The sequence below is a fragment of the Canis lupus genome, chromosome 36 (genome assembly GCF_048164855.1).
Source record: "Canis lupus baileyi chromosome 36, mCanLup2.hap1, whole genome shotgun sequence".
Taxonomy (NCBI): Eukaryota; Metazoa; Chordata; class Mammalia; order Carnivora; family Canidae; genus Canis; species Canis lupus.
Genome location: NC_132873.1, coordinates 25,743,016 through 25,761,096, shown reverse-complemented (window position 1 = coordinate 25,761,096; position 18,081 = coordinate 25,743,016).

Genomic DNA, 18,081 nt, shown 5'->3' with positions numbered 1-18,081 from the left:
TTTCCTTCAGTCCCTTCTGAGCTCATTGACACTACGTAGCTCTCACCTGTACAAGGTCTTACTTGCTCGTGACTGACTTAGGAGGAGCACCCATGGTCTGAGAGCTCTAAGTTTCTACTAGAGGAATTAATTAGCTACTATTATTCTGATCATTTTCATATTTATAATGGCATCATGATTGTAATTTATAATTAGATTTTTGAAGGAATGACCTTCTGTAATAAAGAATTTGGATGACTATTGTTTCTGGTTCCTGGGATGTAACTTCTAGACTCAGGATTTTTGTAATGACAAGTGTCTTTTGCATTCATAGTGGGTCCCTGGACTATACCTGGTAGTTTATGCTAATGAGGTGGGCCATGGCTGCCCCCTATATAGTTTAAGCAACCAAGATGACTCAGGACCAGGGCTGACTACACCGGGAACACCACCCATGTGATTAGAGAGCTTTGGTGTTTTGAGCCTCATAATCTCAGTTTGACATCCAAGGATGGGAAACTAGAGATTGAGTCTTATAGGCAATGATTTAATCAGTCGTGCACACACAATGAAACCCCAATAAAACCTCTGGATTCTTCTCTGGTTTGCAATACTCTTTGAATAGCATTTCATATGGATACCGGGAGACTAATGTGTCTCTGAAGACAACAGGAACTTTGCATTTGGAATTCCACCAGACTTCACCCTCTGTTGCTAACCTTTCTTTCTCCTAATTTTTATTCTTTCGCTATAATAAAACCGTAATCCTAAGCATAGTGCTCTCCTGAGCTCTCTGAGTAATTCCCATGAATTATTGAACCTGAGGTTGGTCATGGGAACACCCAAATTTGTAGCCAGCTGATCAGAATGCCCCAGGGGATACTCAGACCTGTGGTTGAGATCAGTCTTATGGAAGACTATGCCCCTAAACTTGAATTTGACCAGCTCCCAGAAGGCCTTAAAGGAAATCCAGCTCTAGGGAGTGCCTTACTCTTTCCAGGTTGTGATAGGAGTTACTCACACCTTGGGGAACAGGGAGTCCCGACTTTGTCTAGTTGTGAGCTATAAAATGTCTAGCGGTAGTTTTTTGCAAAAATATCTAGATTGGAGCTCTTTTTTCTTTCATGTTAAAAATGTGTTTCTCTGATAATGGGCTTCATGTTTCTTTTGGTATTATAATGCATAAAGTACCAACCCATGCAAAAAAAGCTGCTGATCAACATTTTGTCTAAAAATCCATTAAAAATATTGTGTTTTGCAGAATCTTGTATCAAGTTTATGTAAAAAGATTTGAGCATTAAGTGAAAACTCTGGTTCAAACTAAGTGTGTTGGTAAAGCTAAGGATTTTTTTTTTCTTACAATTCTTGAAAAAAAATAGGAAATATATTGTGTCTTACTTTTCATAAGCTATCATGGGACTTTGTTAAAACAGAAGAATTATAGATATTAACATTTTTTTCCCATTCTCCTTAGGTATTAGTTTCTTGAAATTTGATATACTTCTTTTGTTGAAGTAGGCAGCTAGCCACTCTAGTGGGGATATGATATAAAGAACCCCAACAAGTGAAAGGAATCTACATTGGCCAAAGATCCATCTCTAAAGTGAAAATCACAATCAGTTTATCTTATGAAAAAAATTTCTTCACCTTTCAAAATGCCTTTTCCTCGATAATGTTTTTCTAATGTAATTTATGGAAAAGTCATTTTAAATAATATAGTCAGGGCAGCATTCAAATGTAATGATTTTAACTTATGCAAATAACACCTTAATGTTACTTTCATAAAGGTGAAGGTTAAGTGCAGTAAATACCAGTAATAGCAATATAGTTTGCAAGTGAAATTAGCAAGAACATTTTAATAAGTCCCTAAAGTGTGAACTAGTGATAAGAAGAAAAATGTTCCAAATATTCTTAAAAGGTCAAGGTCTTAAAGTCATAGTATTCATAATCATTTCTGAATACAAGATGAGTGTATTGGTGAAATTCCTTATAAGTGTAAGCAAAAGATATTAAAAGCATAGAGCATAGGATTTGGTGAAGTATTTTACTATAGCAAATTCAGGTACCATTTCACACCCTGTCATTCCTTACAAATGTGCTATTGAGGTAATTTGGGAAGGACTAAAAAGATCTGACAGGTGTCTTAAAGGAAATGCTTTTTAAGTTTTTGTAACTTGCAAGACACTACATGTGGCCAAAAACAAAACAAACTAAAATAAATTCCAGAATTTTTAAGAATACAAATGAAAATGATGTCATTAACTCTGGAGAGGCAGAGGAGAGAAAGGAATAGGATGGAGCATCAGTTGTGTTTGCAACATTTTTATTTAACAGTATTCTTTTAAGTAATGAGGTATTTATATCAGCGCATCTTGCATTGCATTATTTTCTATGCAAGTCCGTGTGTTTGAGTATTTTATTTTAAAAATTAAAAGTTTAACTATTTTAGTAGTTTTTCAAACTATCAAGTGTAAAATGTAAGAAGTAACAATAGTAGGGGCATTATATTCAATAAATAATTGCTAAAATTCATGAGCACTAATAATAGGAATTTTACTAAATATTTTACTTGTATTATTTATTACACCCTCTCAGTATCTACATGAGGTAGCTACTATTATAGTCTTTTTCTTGTAAGTATTTTGAGAGTTAGAGTAGCAACCTTCTCCATCCTGTTAATTGCTCTATCCCTGGTACCCAGACAATTTCCCAGCTTTTAGTAAACTAACAAAAATTTAAATTCAACTGCAATTATTTTACAAAACAAATACAGCAAGGCATACTTCTAGAGATATAGTAGTGAATAAAATGAAATCTGGTTTCCCAGAGCTTCTATTCTGGTGGGAGAGATACACATTAAAAATATTGATAAGGTGGGACTCCTGGGTGGCTCAGTGGTTGAGCATCTGCCTTTGGCTTATGTCGTGATCCCAGAGTCCTGGGATCCAGTTTCGCCTTGGGGTCCCCACCAGGGAGCCTGCTTCTTCCTCTGCTTCTGTCTCTGCCTCTCTCCTTGTGCCTCTCATGAATAAATAAATAGAATCTTTTTTCAAAAATTCTGATAAGGGAACCTGGGTGGCTCAGTCAGTTAAGCAGCTGACTCTTGATTTCCGCTCAGGTCATGATCTCAGGGTTCTGGGATTGAGCCCCGAGCTGGGAGCAGGGAATCTTCTTCAATATTCTTTCTCCCCACTCTTCCCTTCCCCCCTCACTAAACTAAATAAATCTTTTTTCTTAAATGTTGATGAAAATGGTTATGAACGAAAGGAAACAGATTAAAAAGGAGTTACAGTGAATACATAAATCATAAATAAATGGAAATGATTTGCATAACATAGTGTTTGGAGAGACAGTATTCTTTGGGTCTTTTTCACTCTTACAAATCTTGCTGCATGTACCAGAGTCCAAGTCCTTGACCACTAGACTGCATTTTAGGTTTGTTTCTCAAAGTTGAGAAATGAGGTATTATCTCTCCTCTCCCTTGGACAAAGAGCAGGCTTGCTCACTGATTGTTATAAAAATAGAGGATTCCCCAAACTCAGTTATCCTCAACTCTGAAGCAAACCTGTTGTTTCTGTCTTTATGCACTTGGAGACAAGAAGATCTAATGCAAAGCATGTTGACACTCATGCCCCTTTAAGTGCGGTGAGTAACAAAGACCATCTCTCTGACCCACAGATCTCTGTTAGAATCCAGAAATAGTTATAGGCTAATTTAGCTTGTCGGTAGGGTAAAATCAAAGCCCAGACCCGACAGTCAAAGTCAGTAGGGTGGTCATGTGGGATTCAAACCCAGGTCTTTGTGATTCCAGAGCCTACCTCTTAATCACTTTGGAAGTTATATTGGCTTCATATAAAATTAATTATATTTTAATGCCTGCTAACTTGAAAGGTGATTAACATTTGTCTACTTATATTTTCAATGCTGATATTTAATTTCTTTAAACTGAAGTATGTTTTCGGTTACTAAGGTCTCATTGGTTATCAGTGGATTTTTCGGGTATGTTATTTCATACCTCATAAATATAGCCACGCTTTGTTAAATAATTTTCATTATTGATATATAATATAAATCACATTTAAATGAAAATAAGACCATAAGCAAGCTATATTTCCCATTTCATTTATTTGATCCTTTACTATGTTCTAGGTACTCAATGTATAGTAGATGGTAGCATGACCACAAAAATTAGACACAGACACAATCTTTGTTCTTGAAAAGTTCAATGTGGTTTCTCCTCTGCTCCTTAATATACTGGCCTACGATTATGAAAAATAAGTGTGGGATAGTTACATGCAGTCAAATTGTCACTCCATTAACAGTCCTCACCGAGCTTTATTACCCAATGATGGACAACAGAAGAAAGGGCACTTCTAAATTAAGACAGTGTTATCTAGGGGCACCTGGGTGGCTCAGTCAGCTAAGTATCTGCCTTCAGCTCAGGTTGATCTCAGGTCCTGGGATAGCCCCATGTCACTGGGCTCCCTGCTTCAGTAAGGAGTCTGCTTCTGACAAGTCCCTCCCACTTGTACTCACTCTCGCTCGCTTTCTTTCAAATAAATAAATAAATAAATAACACCTTTTTTTAAGACAGTTTATCTACATTGGCTTCTTATATTCTGTTGGACTATATTTTGAAAATTATGCATAGGCCTAGTACATAATCAAGCAAACATTGATGTCTATATTTTTAAAAATACGCATGTAAACCAGATTCCTTTCTTTTGCCTCAGGCTTTCCCCTCCCTGTTATAGTGCCTGTTCTTTCTGTATCGCATTCTAGCTTTGTCTACTTTCTGAACCAATCTTGATGGATCTCAGCAAGAAGTACAGCAACAGTCTATTTCCGAGCTTGAAATAACCCATCAAATATGGGACCTGATGGCCCTAACTGTTAAACTCCAGTGGTTCTTTCCCTGACTCTTTGAAGCTAATCTAACCTGATAATAAGCCTAACTTTTCCTTGGAGTTACCTTCAACATTTCTCCCTTTATTCCACATTTGGCCAGTCCCTGAGATGGACCTTAGATTTCAGACCCTACTCTTCAGTCTATGGGATTACTTTGGTCCCTTTAAAAAAGAGTATTCTCCTCTAAACCCCAATCTTGAATGAGGAAGGTGAAATTTCCATATTTCTTTGGTTTATAAATGTGTTAATTATAAAATTGTATTAATTTCCTTCTATTCACATAGCAGTTACTCATGTCAACAGTCTTTAGCATTGTTCAGGGTCTGTAGTAAAAATCTTGAAATAGACTGTATTTGTTTCTGGTTTTAGGACTACGTATTATAATACCATGGTTTAGTGCTTATACTGTTATCTTTGAACCAAGGTAGAAGTTTAAAGAATGATGTTCACTATTAATTAGAACAAGCAAGTTTTTATTTTCCTAAAGTGATATGGCCATCTGTTTATCCATATATTTCCCATCTGTCTATCTACCTTCATATTTTTCTGTTGTCTGTGTTTGAGTTGAGGAAATTCATCTTAATTATTATCTTCTAAGTCCATGCATACGGAACCAGGAGAAAAGGGCAACAAATGCTTTAATTACTCTCCTTATGTATTTCATATTAACAAACAAAATTAGTTTATCTGAAATATGTACACAATGTCAATCCCATTTGATTTTAATGGAGTTAGAGTTGGCATTAATAAAATAAGCATTTGTGTCTTTTGAGAATTATAGATTTATTTTGTTGAACTATGGCTGACATTTAGCTTAGCTTGGGAAAGGTAAATAAAATAGTGCCTTATTAATAGAGGAAATCATGTTTTGAGTAGGTTATAATTGCGAATGCTCACTAAAAGAGCTGTAGTAATAAAATATTCAAACTAAGGAAACTGTACTTGGTGTTTAAGGAGAACAGACATTTACTCAGTTAAAATTTAACTTTTACATATGAAAAAGCCACACTTGAGGATATTTTGCACCAAAGTAAAATTGAATTGAGAAGGGTTTACCTTGCATTTTCAATCCTTCCTGTAGATATAAGCTGCACTCTGGCTTCTCTCCAGGCTTCTGTCTTGACCACAGTTTTCCCTCAAAACAGTGTCATTACGACTCTTCTTTTACACAGGTTTGTTCTGTTTTTTTTCTCACTCGAATGAATCCAACCATCTACTTCCTCTACTGCTACCCTTGGACGTCACACGAATCAATGCGCATCTTTATGATCATAAACTTAGAGTTTTTCCATCTCTACTGAACCTTCAGAACTGTTTGAAATCACATTTCTTCTCCCTTTCAAATTCCTTCTGAATTCCCATAATGCCTACACCAAAACCTTTATTCTGAATCCTATTATGCTTTCAATACCATCACACTCCATAGACTCCTGCTTACTAGAGAAAGCCAAGATCAGGGCAACTATCCCATGACTTTGCATTTCCTCTTCTAAATATTCCTATGTTGCTGCCCATTCTTCCCTTCCGACCAGGCTGAGGGGCCTTCTCTCACCTTCAATGGTGCTTCACCTGCACCCTAGAAGCAAGTTCCTGCTAGCCCTTTGAGGCCCAGCCAGTCTTTTTCTCCAGGGATCACTTCTGCTAGCCTACAGGGGAGCTCAAACACCCTCATCCTTTACCCACCTTTCCTTCAAACCCCAATCCTCTCCTTTAATTAGTCACCAAAACGTATGACGATGTAGCATAGGCTTACTTTTTCAACTTCTTTCATCCCCATCGATCTATCAATTACTCTTAACAAGCAGGGATTTTTAGGGCCTGCTGAAGCTGTTCTTCATGCAATCAAGCCTTAATTGCCAATAGCTGCTCTTTCCAACCTCATCTTACTCATCTCTTGTGTATCCCTGGATATTACTGACCACTCTGTCCTTGGAGAATGTACGTCATTATTTTTCAGGATAATTTTTTCTTAAAAATTCTATCCACATCTTGAAAGTTGCTTTAAAGTGTGTTTGATAGCTTCTCCTCCTTTGCTTGTCCTTTAGATTTGTTTTGTTCCCTGGAGTGCAAGTCTTTGATTCTCTTCTTTTTTTACTCTAACTTTGTCCCTGGGTTCCCAGGCTCCCATGTCTTTAATTACCAACAAAATGCTGAGATAGGCAACGACAATTTTATTATTCTTAGCTCTCTCTTGTATTTTCAATTCCCATGTTAACCTGTACGTCCTGAAGCTACTTCAAAATTAGTATGCCAAGACCAAACTTATTATTTCTCCTGTACCTGCAGGTTTCTATTCTAATATTTTCCATTTGAATAAAAGCATCACAATCCGCTCCATCTCTTAATCTGGAAATCTGAGGGAAATGCTAGGCTTCTGTGCTTTCCCTGTTCCTCCCCCTCTCTTAACCTACTTTAACCAGTTAACTCTGAAAAAAGCATTTTTTTTCTTTCCCTCCTTTCTAGATACTGCCTTGGAAGCCTTCACCATATTTGTTTTGGGAAGCCACTTATCTGGTTTCCCTGCATCTAATCTCACCCTCATAAAAACCATTCTCCACTGTATCTCCTGAGTTATTATCATTTCTCTATCAAAAATTATCATAGGTGTCCTTAATGCTCACAGGATTAGATTCACATTCCTTAACTTGCCTGAGAAAGCTTTTTAGGATTTAGGCCCAGCCCAGTTTCCAGTCTTATCATCCCCTGGCATCTATAAGCAACTTTATTCCAGTTCAGTTCACTTTGCCTTTGCTCATGTGATTCACTCTGCCAATAAGACTACTTTGTTCTTTCCTCGTATTACAAATTCTTTTTCCCTCTTCAAAGCCCAACTCAAACATTGGTTTCTTCCTGTTGCATTCTGAAACTCCTCAGTGATGACTGAATATAAGGGGTTGATTGAGGAAATTCAATAAGTCTTTCTGGAGAAAATGAGTATGGCTAGATATAGCCTTACCTTTCATAAGGATCTTTAAAAGTCATGCTTTCTCCTTGACCTGACTCTTTGCTGTGTCTTAACCAAATATAAGGAGTTGTTTTATTTTGCATTCTATCTGGACACAAAGTTCAGGGAGCTATTATTTATCATGAGTCTATGAGTCACCGGAATTGGGCTCAGGTGATTTTAGCTGGGCTTATTCATTTGTGGTAACCTTGGGTTGGATGTGGACACGTTGATGTAGGTGATTCTACTGAATAAATCGTTTCCACTTCAAGTTGTATTTCATCCTCCAGAAAACTAGCCTGAACTCGACCTCATGGTAGAGGAAGAGGTCCCAAGGAAGAGTGGATGTGCACAAGAGTTCTTACAGCCTGGATTTGGAACTGACAATCTGTCGAATCTATCACATTTCATTGAGAAAGCAAGTCACAAAGCCAGCCCAGATTCAAGGAGTTAGTGAGGCAGATTCTGAGCCCTGATGAGAGGATCTGCAAAGCAACATCACAGAGAGAGTGGAAAACTGGGGCCATTTTTTGCAGTCAATCTAACATAAACTGGAGGGCACATTTTAAAATATGATATGCCAATCATATAGTATTCTATAATTATTGAACCTTTTAGAAGTGAATGAGTAAAAAGGGAACATAAAAAAGGACAGAAAAAAACATGTTGTTACTTATATTATACTGTGTTACACTATGTATGTTTTAGTTCTTGGTTATCTCTCCGATTTCAGAAATTATAAAATTAGGAATTATAAACTATAGGGATAAGGTTTGATTTTAATCCTAAATTGAAAGAAATTGAAAGGATTAAAATCTAATATAAAAGTAAAACTATTTTCTTGGAAATAAAAGTTATTCTTCAATATGATGAAAGGAAACTGACAACAAAATATCATAGTTTGAGAAAGTCAAGGAAAGAAATCTCAGATTACTCTCAAAAATACTATATGTAGTGCTGCTGAATAATTTTGAGAACCCTTCTCCAGCAGGTTATGTGGAAATTACCTGCAAGATGACTGGCTACAGTTGATATTGTCAATTTGTTCATGGCATGGCTTCCAAGTACTGAACACCTGAAGCTTGCATTCAGCTGACAGAGAGGCACACTTCACTGAAGTGGCATTGGAATACAAATAAATTGGATACCACTTAGAGACCTGAAATGCCACTGTGAGATGAAAGGCAAGCCCCACTGAAAGTGACAGCAATATTTTCTTTTCTAGCTAGGGAAAATATATAGGAAGAAGATGAGAGACCTTTTTAATGGAATAAAGAAAAATGATACTGCTTCTATAACCCAAGCACCATGGTTCTTAATACAATCCAGTAAATGCCTCGAAATAGAAGTACATTAAACTTCAAGGCAATCAGAACACTAGATTGTCAGAATGTGGTAAAAGTACTGATATCCAAAGCTGGCAAAGACACCTATAGGAACCAGGGAGCATCAAACATCTCAGAGTCATTTGACAGTCTCTCTGACAGTGCACATCAAATGGAACATGTTGTCAGCCTCCCTGAATTCCTTTTGGTGTTTCAAAATATGCTGAACGATAGATTTCTTTTCTTCTTAATAAATTTTAAGTTAATTGATCTCAAGACACTGACTTCACATCAAACTTAAGAATCCTGACATTTTACACACTTAAGCCAGAGCCTGCTAATAGTCTCACAGAAATGCATACTTCACTTTTAAACTAATCAAGTATGTCTTGCTCATTTCTCGAGACATGGTGGCGTATTAAATCTCTAAAGGTTTAGCCATTAAGCTTTTGAGATATAGGAATCTCAAGGAGTTGGCAGGAATGGCATATTAGCTACAATAAAATAAATTTCATTTGAGTTTTATTAAATGGGAATGCGTGATTATAGTTTTTATCATCAAATTCTCATATAGCTATTTTTATACATTCCCTGTCTTGATTGACATGAAGCATATACATATATTTATATATTCTTACATGCTTAGGGGCTTACATAGTATATATTCTATAGTAATATTCTATATACATGAAAAAATACTATTCCTGTAGCTCTCTCTCTCTCTCTCTCTCTCTCTCTATATATATATATATATATATATATATAATCTGAACAGTTAGACTAGTATTCCAATATTGAAAAAAATTATTCTCAAGATATTTTTAGCATTTCCATGTTTAAACAACACAGGTATGCACTAACATACTGTATTATAGCAATAACTCCTCAATTCTTACAATTGCAAGTGATACCATTTGTTTTTTTACTCCTAAGTTTTAAGTCCCCAAGCTTTATGTGTACATAGAATATGTTGACTGAGTCTCACTCAGACTATGAAATTTAATTGCCATGAATTTTAAGACTATCTAAAGTTTACAAATACATTTTTACCTACTAATAGCCAAATGAAGACAAAATACTCATTATAAAAAATAGATTTAGTTATAGAAATATAAAGGCACATGAATTATTGACTATAATTGAATAACTGCTTCTTCAAGATGTGGATTTCTGGCAGTGTTTCAAGCCTTGTCTGGTTACAGAGGCTGGTGTAAGATGGGAGTGGGGAGGTGATTCCTGGACTTTTTGGATCACAACTCCTAGGCAAACAGCCACTTACTCCATTTACAGATGGGATAAAATAACCACATTCTATTCTTTAGCTGTTTATCATGCCTCAGGACTGCTAAAATTAGTATTCCCTTGTATAAATGTTTCATAGTAATTTTCTTACATTGCTTTTTTGACCTATTTCATTTTCATCTTTGCAATATTATGAAGAAAGAGATTTGTTACACATCAAAATCTCGGTCATAAGACCATCACTAAATAGTCATTTGACCTGGATAACTTTGCGTTTCTGATTTCCATCATTTGTAGAATAAGATCAGACTAGCCATAGAAAAAAAATGCATATTTGTAAAGATTCTTTGATTGTATTACGGTTTCCAGTGGAGGATAAAACATTTAAAAATCTGATCTAGGGCAGCCCCCGTGGCTCAGTGGTTTAGCGCCGCCTGCAGCCCAGGGCCTGATCCTGGAGACCTGGGATCGAGTCCCACATTGGGCTCCCTGCATGGAGCCTGCTTCTCCCTCTGCCTGTGTCTCTGCTTCTCTTTGTGTCTCTCATGAATAAATAAATAAAATATTTTTAAAAATAAAATCTATGGAATGGAGACCAGTAATGTGGACACTATCTATCTATCTATCTATCTATCTATCTATCTATCTTCTTTCCTCCTCCCCTTCTTCCTTTCTTCTTCTTCTTCTTCTTCTTCTTCTTCTTCTTCTTCTTCTTCTTCTTCTTCTTCTTCTTCTTCCATCTAGAGATATAGCTATATATCTACATATTCATGGGAAAATGCATAGAAACAAAGTGTCAACATCTATCCATGTGTAATTCCCATTTCCCTCTGCATATGTGTTTGTATAGAAAATAGGAATTACATATGGATGAAGGTAACACTTTTTTGGGGAAGCTAGATTTTTATCACATCTCGTCTTCACTACTAGGTGTGGTTTAGAGGGACAAATAAGAAATTATAAATTAGTCTTTGGTTCCATGCAATTCTATCTTGTTTAACCCATTCTATCTCAGCTTATTCCTACTGGAAGAACACATGTAGAGAAGTAAATTACATTTAAAATTTTTAACACATGTGAAGCACAGAGAAGCATACTACCTCCATTTCCTAACCATCCTCTCCTATGTCTTTTCTCTCTACCACTTATTCGCCTTTTGCCCATTATAGATTTTTCTTCAGATTCTTGCTTCTCTTCACTTTGCTCATTCAATTTCCTGTGTTGAGACTTTGAGGCAAGGTGAAAAGAAAAACTTGGAGACAAGGGAATAGAAGGAAAGTCAATTTCAGAACAAGAGTAGAAATAGCCATTGACTACTACCCCCTCTCAGGAAGGGTGATATAAAAGAGAGAACGAATGCTCCTAACTCAGTGGGCTTTGACATAAGCACTTCAATCTTCAGGATTACCTTGCAATAATGGTATGCTAGGAAATCCAAATATGTTGGAAATGATGCTATCAACTTCTCCCACAGTGGAAGATGAATGCTGCCTTGTGAAGATTTTCAAATATCACCAAGACCTATTAGTCATGGAAAATGATATTATTTCCTGCCTCTGTGTTTTTGATGTTAAGATACTTCAGCTAGCCTGCTGATATGGTGTCATATAGAACCCCTCTTAGAATCTCTTGGGGTGCTTAAAAAATAATTAAGGGCCACTTCAGATCAAGGACACCAGAATCTCCACAGCGAAATCACTATTTTTTACTTATTTTTTTATTTTTTTAAAGATTTTATTTATTTATTCATGAGAGACACAGAAAGAGAGAGGCAGAGACACAGGCAGAGGGAGAAGCAGACTCCATGCAGGGAGCCAATGTGGGACTCGATCCCAGGACTCTAGGATTATGCCCTGGTCCGAAGGCAGGTGCTAAACTGCTGAAACACCCAGGGATCCCTGAAATCACTATTTTTTAAAAGCTCTATAAATCATTCTATTTTGTTGCTATAAGCGTAAGAAGGAGGAATAGTCTTATGTGAAACTTCCTCCAAATTCCCCTGGAGAAGTAATATAATTACTTAATAATTTTAGTACTCCACAGTATATTATTAAAAATGAAAGTAAGGTGGGAGGGCACCTGGGTGGCTCAGTCGGTTAAGCATCCAACTCTTGATTTCAGCTTAAGTCTTGATTTCAGGGTTTTGAGTTCAAGCCCTGCGCTGGGCTCCAATGATGGGTATTTATTGAATGACCTGGACTCTGCTACTTCAAATCCCCTTTCCTCCAACAGCTAATCTATCTAGACAGAGAGTCTGGTAGTAGTTCTTAGCAAAATAACCCCAGAATGTTGTGTTTTCCAACTACACAGGGAAGTACCTAACCCATTGTGCTTTCTGAATAGCACAAAAAGACTCAGAAGAGTCAGAGAGACCAGATGACCCAATGAAATTTTCCTATAGAAGTCTGATTAATGTGGTATATTGGATGATGTTTCTTACCAGCTGTCCCAGTCAGGTCAGGTACTTCTCCCCAGCAGTGGAGAAAATGGTTAGAGTGGAGAGAGGGAGCCGGTACATTACTTAATACTATTCTCTCCTGGCATTTCACATGGAAATCCTTCATAGAAGTATGAGGACAAGGGAATAAAGCACTATTCCCTTGTAATGAAATAATGCACTATTTCATTACTGCATTGGATCTCAACCCAAAATAACTATACTAAGTGTCAACGGGAAGAATTGAACATTTGTAGTACATTCAAGATCTTACAGTTTAAAAAGCTAATTTTAATTAGATGACATTTTCCCGCTTTTGTTTCAAAATAGTAATATTAAATGTAAAGAATTAATAGTATAAAAATAGTTTAAAAGTTTTGCAAATGTGCCCTCAGAAAATTATCAAATATCGTTTTATTATTTAGTGCATGTAATTTATAATTATGAAACAAAGAAAACAATCTTTCTCCAACATTAGAGAACAATGAAAACTAAGTCATATATAAATAATGGAATATTATGCTTCCATCATAACCGTGCTTTAGAATATTCAATAGCATGAAAAATGCTCATGACATTGTTAAAATAAAATACAAATTAAATGGCATGTAGATGATGTTCCTACTTCAGCACATCCAGTCTATACATACATATATACACATATATCCACTTCCATATACACATATTCGTACTATATTAATTTAATATTTGTGCCATAACAAATTACCACAATCTCAGTTGCTTAAAATCACACAAATTCATCTTACGGTTCTGTTGGTTAAAAGTTCAACACAATCTCACTGGATTAAAATCAGGGTCTATTGCCCTGTGTTCCTTTCTGGAAGCTTTAGGGAAGAATCCGTTTTCTTGCCTTTTCCAACTTTGAGAGGTCTGCATGCTTGGCTTGCGATCCCCTTTCCTCTGCCTTCAAAGCTAATAATGACACGTGGAGTCCTTCACTTATCACATCACTCTCCCCTCTTTTTCTGCCTCTGTATTCCACTTTTAAGGACTCTTGCCATTACATCATGCCTGCCTGGATAATACAGGATAATCTCCCTACTTTAAGATCAGCTGATAACAACCTTAATTCTATCTGCAATCTAATTCTCCTTTGCCTTGCAACCTAAAACATTCCAGGCTCCAGGCATTAAAATGTGGGCATCTTTGGGTGGCCATTATTCTGCTTCTCATACACATACACACAAACATATACACACATACACATATATGCATGCATATATACATACACATGAATATATATACATATATATGTAATGAGAAAGATTCTAAAGATACATATCATAACATTAATATTATGTGGCTGAATTATGGTGTTTTATTTTTTCTTTATATCTCTATTATTTAGATTTTCTATGATAAATACAACTGGAAATAAGTCTAAAAAACACCGTTTTTTCATACAAGCCTCTGAGCTACTTTTTGCTACTCATTTACTGGATATTTTCAAGACAAATATCATACATTGAAGTTTATAACTTGAGCACTTAAAAGGTAATTTATTTTAAAAGTTGGTGGTGCACTGAGTGAACATCACATGCTCAGAGGCTTAGGAAAGAGGCCAACCAGGAGAGAAGATCTGGCCTTCTCAGCCATTGATTTCTGCACAATCAATTGACTCGGATCATGCAGTTAATCCAATTCAGTAGTTAAGAAAATTGAAAAGACCAGCTGTGTGATTTTTAGGTCCAGTATTTTTTTCCAGAGAGACACTAAAAGCAATGTCATTTTTGCTAGCCTTTCCAGAGATCCACAAAGTGAAAAAACAGAAAAAGACATTTTCCCCTCTGCTGCAAAATAGCATTTTCTAGAGACGAGGATAAAATATACATCACTAATTCTCATGAGAACCACATATAAGCAGAAAAGGCTAAATTAATATGATAATCTGCGAGTCATACCAGATTAAAGTTTTATGAATGTTTAGCTGAAGAAAAATAAAATTAGATCAAAGTAGAGCAATCTTAGCTTGTTGAAGCATTTAAAAATAAATTTTCATATCTGAAATAGAATAATTCTATTTGCTCTTACTAAATACAAACAAGTCAAACTTTGAATACTAGCAAGTGCTATGGTGATGAATTAGGTCTGTATGTCACTATTAATTATGATTTAATGAATAACTATATTCAAACAAAGAAAAAAATAAGTAAATAATCACATTCTTTTATACTCTTAAAACACAGAAAATGTCTCAATTAGGTATTGTGCTAAAGAACAAATACTAACTACTATTAGAATCATAACTAATTTGCTCTTTGTAAAATTAATCTTTTTTAAATCATAAAATAAGACCTTTACTGCTCTCTACATTCTTATTAATTGCACAGTACTTTAAAGGCTCTTGTTGAATAGAAGAAGGAAAATTAGTCAAGAAAAGGTCACTTTCTTTCCTTACTGGTTGTATGCTAATTAAACATACAAGGAGCAACTTGTGAGGTAATAGAATATTTGAACTGTGGTAGATAAAAACTGATAATAAAAAAATGGAATAGGAAACATGGGAAGAACATGAGGTATCATTATCACAGCTGGGAAGGTTTAGCTCCCACTTGAAGCCTTGGCTCCCTCCTAGGATGCATAGTAATTTGTGGTTCCCAATCACCTCTTTACCTCTTATCTCTTGTTTTATTGCTTTTATTAAGATCACTTGACATGAACTTTCCAAACTATCCATTCAGTCACCTGAAAATTTTTTTGGGTATGGTCACTAAATTCCTCCTGCTAGTGAAGAGGGAAGGTCACTTTGATTTTTTTATTTTTAAAAGTTGATTGATTGATTATTTAAGACAGAGTCTGGGGAGGGACTGAGAGAGAGGGCAAGAGAGAATGTCCAGCAGTCTCCCCACTGAGTGTGAAGTCAGAGACGGGGCTCGATCTCACGACCCTGAGATCATGACCTGAGCTGAAATCAAGAGTTGGACGCTTAACCAGTTAAGCCTCCCAGGTGCCCCTCACTTTGATTTTCTAAAACAAATCCTTCTACCTGGACTATTTCCCCTTTGATGACCTAAAGACTTCAGTCCACTAAATACACCTTATTGTTAGGGTGACCATATAATGTATCACTCAAATCATATTTGAGAGCTGCACTATTCAATACTGACCACTTAATTAAATTTAAATTTAAGTTCAATAAAATTAATTCAGTTACACTAGTCACCTACAGGTACTTGATAGCTACACTGGCTAGTATCCACCATATTGGATAGTCTGGATAGAGAATATTTCCATCATCACAGAAAGTTCAACTGGACAGGTTTATTCCCATGGTAGGGAATAAAATTGGGAACTAGGAATAATAATTCTAGGATAGCGTATTATTAACTGAAACTAGCAAACCACGACATAAGGTTACCCTACTTATCTTCAACTCTTCTCTTTATTGTCTCCTTTTTTTCTGTCTGCAGATGCCAAAATTTTTCCTTCATTAAGCCCTGGGTGCTATACACAGCTGATGAATTAATGAACACTACATCTGAAACTAGTAATGTACGGTATGTTGGCTAATTGAATTTAAAGTTTAAAAAAACAAGGTTAACATTATTACAACCATCAGTTGACACACCTTTACACTGATCCTATTTGTTACACTAAATACTTAATCAATTAAATAAAAATAAAAATTAACCAAAGTAATTTTTTTTTTTAGCTATTAGCAGACAAAGTAATCACTTGAATCAGCTTTTGCTTTACAATTGGTTGCTGCAGGACACTACAGTGAATTATAGTTATCACTGAGCATTTCTGATGTGCTTTATATGGTAGTAAATGCTTCATATTTATCATTATTGTATCATCTAATCATGATATAATTCAATAACATTAGATGAATGGTTTGAAGCCAGTAATTACTATGGGGTTTCTGAGCAGCTAGTCAAGAAAAAGAATGCTGGGATTTCCCCAAGTGAGTGAGGAACTGGAAGATGATGATTAAACCTGAAGGTGGCAGGAGATACTAGAAACTGGAGGATCTCCATGTTGAAGCTGATTCCAAAAAGAAGCTGAGTTTTTAAATGAACAATAGAGATGAAGTCAAGAGTCCGGTAGAAGACAGTCTGGATTAAAGCAGGGACAGCAGGAGGAATCTTAGACACTTATTCTGAATTCTCATATTTTCAGCTCACTTAAATGGGGAAGTCTGAGGCATGTATATGTGTCAGACTGGCAGGCTGTCCTAAAAACATCACATAAAACTGGACGAGCCCCATGAAGATAACACCTGACTATAAGAATTACCAGTACATTTGAACTCCCTGGACATCATAAGTCTGAACCAATCCCAAGTTTCCATGCATCCCTGGACACTGCCATTTGAACTTCTTCATTTACTATAGACTTAAAGCTGGCCAAACTCTCTTTCAAAAATAGCATAAATAACTGGCACAAAAATAGAAACATAAATCAATGAAACAGAATAGGAAACCTAGAGATAAACCCACAGTTATATGGTCAGTTAATGTTTGACAAAGCAGGAAGGAATACGCAATGCGAAAAAAAAACACTCTCTTCAACAAATGGTGTAGGAGAAACTGGACTGCTACATGCAAAAGAATGAATCTGGACCACGTTCTTACACCATACACTGAAATAAACTCAAAATGGATTAAGGACCTACATTGAGACCTGAAACCGTAAAAATCCTGGAAGAGAGCACAGGCAGTAATTTCTCTGATATCAGCGATGGCAACATTTTTCTAGATGTCTCCTGAGGCAAGGGAAATAAAAGCAAAAATAAACTATTGGGACTACATCAAAATAAAAACCTTCTGGACAGCAAAGGAAGCAATCAACGAAATTAAAAGATAACCCACTGAATGAGAGAAGATACCTGCCAGTGACATATCTGATAAAGGATCAGTATCCAAAATATATAAAGAACTTATCAAACTCAACACCCAAAAACCAAATAATCCAATTAAAAATGGGCAGAAGACATGAACAGATACTTCTCCAAAGAAGACATCCAGATGGCTAACAGACACCTGAAAAGATGCTCAATTTCACTCATCATCAGGGAAATGCGAATGAAAACTACAATGAAATATAACCTCATACCTATAAGAATGGCTAAAATCAAAAACAAAAAAACAACAGTTGTTGGCAAGGATGTGGAAAAAAATGAACCCTTGTGCACTGCTGGTGGGAATGCAGTGTGGAAAGCAGTATGGAGGCTCCTCAAAACATTAAAAATAGAACTACTCTATGATCCAGTAATTACTCTA